At 51.0% G+C, this 4,584-nt stretch overlaps 1 protein-coding gene across 1 annotated transcript in view; it reads left to right on the top strand.

The window, feature by feature from the left end:
- Positions 1-4,009: 4,009 nt before the first annotated feature.
- ANKFY1 (ankyrin repeat and FYVE domain containing 1) overlaps positions 4,010-4,584 on the top strand; it is a 31,537-nt gene continuing 30,962 nt past the window's right edge. The window contains exon 1 of the mRNA XM_084219130.1: positions 4,010-4,018. The gene's annotated coding sequence lies outside the window, so the exon portion shown is untranslated. The remainder of the gene's footprint in view (positions 4,019-4,584) is intronic.

The following is a 4,584-nucleotide window of genomic DNA, read 5'->3' as shown; positions in this document are numbered from 1 at the left end:
CCCCCATCAGAACTCTACAATTTTCCTAATTAAACCCTGAAAGGATTTGCTATCAATTACTTGTGTCTTCTTTTATGCTGACCTTTGTAATCTCAAAGGTGCTTTTTTTTCTTCCCACCCCTTTTTTAAACCCAATTACTCATCCTTCTTGAATTTGGTATAGCAATAAAACTGGCCATGGAGCACCCTTGAGCAGCCTGATGAATTTTTAACTTCCAGGGACTTGAGTGCTTTCACTTGGAAGTTTGGTTGACTAAGTTAGTCCAAGATAGGAATGAGCTGCTTTTTATGGGTGAAATTTTTGGTTTGCCTTTTTCATTGCCTGTTTGTGGGGTGGGGTGTGTGGGGGGGAGGCTTGTTTTTTCTCAAGGTTGAGTTCAAGCATGCACATCTGTAGGCTTTCAAATGACTAACTTCTGGGTTTGGTATCAAAAATAGTTTCCCTCCTTTACTCTTTTCTGTGGCCCTTCATCTGCTTTGCCTTCTACTTCAGAGTTTTCCTCACCTAATGTACAAAGAAAATGGCGATGTATATTTTCATGTAATTTGATTTTTGGAATTCTGTCACCTTCTGTAGTGAGTTCTTCCAAAATATAATTTTTTCCAATAATGATGTGTCAAACTGGCTGTCTTGAGTATTACAATAGGAAGGGTACAGTTGTAGCTGGAGCACAACTTACCTGAACATCATCAACAACACAACACTAGCAAACACTTGAGCAATTGGACATTGCTGTGCTTCAGCTTGAATAATGAAAGAGCAAACAAAATACACACCTTTATGCCTATTGTAAGCATCTCTGGCCTTCTAGTGAGCAAATACTCAACTCAGAACATCTGCTCAAAACAGTGTTCAAGCCTTTGACCAAAGAAACTTCATAGAAGAATTTGCAACTACTCAAAACTACTTCTTTCCACAGCACAGCAGAACCCACTGATAAATCAAGAGTTCCAGTGTCAAAGTCAGCTTTTAGGAAGCCTTCAGTCCTAATTTGCTGGCTGGACTTCATTTTATGTTGCTGTGCAACATGCATATGCAGAAAGGCACATATTGCATGTTTTGTGAGGGGGGCTGGGGTGGAAGCAGGTGACAGTTGTTAGAGGCAAGGCAGCCTTTGGGGACAAAAAGGCATTTAATGTAAGAAGACTTAGAAGGAAAGGTACTACTTCCTCCTGTGGGTGGTTTAGATAAACAGGTACATTTGATATCTATATTTACATATTTGGAAATGAATTTTTATGTGAAATCATTAGTTAAATTTGATTTTAGGTGGCTAGGCTGCTACTGCAGCCAGGTAGGTGCTTGCAGTACTTTATCCCTCAGACACTAGAGCTGATTTGAGTTCCTGTTGGAGCACTTACTTGTCCAAAAGGTCTTTAGAGCAGGTTTCTTTTCCACTTAAAGCTGAGACTGTGCAGAATTTCAGTGCCATGGTGTCATTCTTTCCATTAAAAAAAAGACTGGAAAAAAGCTGATCTTATTAAACCTACCAATGGACTTACTCCCCCACAGGCTGACCTTCCTTTTCAATTTCCACAGTGTATCTAGAACTGAGGCAATTCCAGGTATTTGCTGCTTTCAGCAAGTTCAAGAGTGGTCTCTGTTTTGTCTTCCAAAGTAACCACACACAAAATCACCACAGACTCATCTGTAAATTCACAAAGTTGTTCAAAGCTTTATGTCTATGCTCTCCACAATTGCTGCTTGTTTGTTCTTTAGGAAATGTTTGTCTTGCTTCTGTGGTATGGAAGAACTAGGAATTCCACAGCACTGCTCATTTCCCCTCTTTGTAAATTCAGATATTTGGCTTACCCAGATGGTTTGTGATCCCACCTGACCCAGATACTCCCCAGGGCAGTGCATGACTGTGGGATACTGATAAGGTCTACAAGCTGCAGGTATGGCTAATGCCCAGTGACTGAATGAAAGAGGCAGCTCAGGGTCTGGTGCCAAGTGTCCAGGTTGTAGGAAGCCTTTGGCAGGCAAGGAAATGGCCTATTTCACTTTTCTGTGATCACAGTTGGCTCTTTGTTCCTGCCCCACACTGAAAGGGGCACTGGTGGAAAGCTGTTAGTGATAAAACCAGATGGGAACAGCACTGAGGAGCTGCAGGATTGACAAGTAGCGTGAGGATTCTTGGTGAACAAAGAAGTAAACAGCATTCATCAGTTTTTCTTGTAGCAAGACACTGTATCTGGTTTGGTTGGTGCAGACTGTTGGCATCCTGGCTGCTCAGTTAACACTGTAGGTTCTCATGGGGTCTGTTATCCTGGCTGAGGGTTTGAGCTGATTTTTGCCCCAACGAGGGGCATTTGCTCTGCATTCCAGATATCTCTGCACCACTGGGGGAAAAGGAAAAGCATCAAATACTAATGAATGTCTAACTAGTGTGACCTTCTTAATTCCTTTCTTTGATTTCTCCATGCTGCACCAGAGAAGATCCCTAAAACTCATAAGAACTCAGCTGTCACTCTAAAATTCCTTCTGCTGCAATGGCTGAAAACACTTCTTGGAACTAGATGATCAATAAGCAGAGCATATGAATTCTGATTAGAAATGTATTTTGGGCTTTGGGAGGCCAGTGTGGGGTGGACTCCACTCTGTCTGTACCATCTGGTGCACTGCTCTTGGTGCAGTGCCATCACTGCACACAGAGCAGCAACACGAGTGATTCTGAACCAAATCAGAAGCTGGTTGGGGTTTAGAGAGACTCATACAACAGCTTCCTGCCCAGGCAAATCCCCAGAGGAGATTACAATTCCCTTGATGCAAAACATAGCAGTGGTTTGAAATCTGATCCCTGTTACTGTGAAATTAAGCTAAATCTGATCAGGGAGCAATAACTTGGCTCCTCACAGTTCCTCAAGAGGATCAATAGCACCATGAGCAGTGGGGTAATTTGCTATATAGCAAAGTCATACACAGCTGTCATCAAGCTGTGCAAAATGAGACAGGTTGTTTCATGGTATGTCTAGAAAACTACAGTCTGTGAGCCTCCTGGGCCCAGCTCTGGATTTGCTGTTTTATCCAACACCAAAATAAATGGGATGCAGAGTAACTTTTCAAAGGTCACTTCATGGTGGAGTCCAGAAAAAATTATGTCTGTAAAACAATACTGTGCATAAAGTCTTCAAACGTTTAACTGAAAGTTGCTCCTCAAAGCAAGCAACAAATTTGCTGTTGGACCAGCATGGAGTATTTGGCATTTCAGTTGCATCTAAGCAGGAGCGATGATGAACAACAACAGCCGAGGGGGCAGCTGTGTTGTACACGTGGCTGGGAAAATGATCCTGTTCCTGGTACTTGGTCACTGCCTGTCGACTCGCAACCATTCACCCACCGGGCACCGATCCAGTGTCCGGGGGGCACAGATTCAGCGTCCGGGATTGTTGGCTCTGAAACAAAAGCAGGACCTGAAGCGGCGAGGAGCCCCCACGGCCGAACGCCCTCGCCGTGGCTCCTGCAGCCGTGCGGGCAATGCCGGCCCCAAGGCGCTGTCCGGGCCCGGGCCGGCGCTGCTGCGGCAGGCGAGCGGAGGCGATGCACAGCCGCGTGTCCCCCGTCCTGGCCGGTTTTTTCCAGCGTTTCCCGGCCGTGCCAGTCGCCGCCTCGCTGTTCCCCGCCAGCCCAGCTCTCCGGTCGGGATCACCGGGCGCCTCCTCCAAGAGGAAAGTGCATCCCGGGGCGGCTCCACCCGGCCGCGCTCTGCCGCCAGCCGGTGCCGCCGGAGGGGCGGGGAGGAGAGCGGAGAAGGCGGGGTAACTCGGATAAGGCGGGATAACGCGGAGAAGGCGGGATAGCGCGGAGAAGGCGGGATAACGCGGATAGGGCGGGATAAGGCGGGATAACGCGGAGAAGGCGGGATAGCGCGGGATAACGCGTAGCGAGCGCGACCGTCCCAGTAGCGCGGCCGGCGGCGGCGCTATTGCGCTGTTCTCGCGAGACCGCCCCGCTCTGGCGCTGGGGCGGGCGGCGGCTCTCGCGAGAGCTGCGGCGCCGGAGCCAACATGGCGGAAGGTGAGGGGGGGAGCCCGGGTGAGGGGCCGGGCGGGGCCGGGGACCGCGGCAGCCGGGGGCCTCCGCCGCTCGCGGGGCACCGCAGTGTGAGGCTCCCGCCGCTCTCCCCAGAGGGACGGGCTCGGCCCTGCCCGCGGCGGGCGGGGCGGGCCGCCCCGAGGTGAGCGGGAGATGGCGGGGGCCGCGGGCGGACACCCCCGGGCGGGGCCGGCTGGCGCGGGCGGCTTTGCCTCTCAGGAGGGCGCTTGGGGCGGCCGTGGGCGGCGGGAGCCGGCCAGGAGGTGCCGCCGACCCCTCCCCGCAGGCGGTGGGTCAGGCGGGGCCGCAGGGGGCTCCTGCCCGTGTCGTGGGGCTCAGCCCGGGGGCTCATCCCGGCGTGCCCTGCCCGAGGCGCCGCGGGCGGCCGCTTTCCCTGGAGCAGGGCGGGCTGCCGGTGCTGCAGCCTCCCGGTCACTTGTGCCGGAGCCCTTTTGTCAGGCTCAGGTGAGGTTTGCAGAGCTCCTGGAGTGCTGCTGTTTTGCTTGAAGACTGGCAATGCCACCATTCAAATTAATTTTAACTTCAAG

Source organism: Fringilla coelebs (genome assembly GCF_963513975.1).
Source record: "Fringilla coelebs genome assembly, chromosome: 20".
NCBI classification, from domain to species: Eukaryota; Metazoa; Chordata; class Aves; order Passeriformes; family Fringillidae; genus Fringilla; species Fringilla coelebs.
Note: the sequence above shows the minus strand (reverse complement) of the source record. Positions and strands in the feature narration are given on the sequence as shown.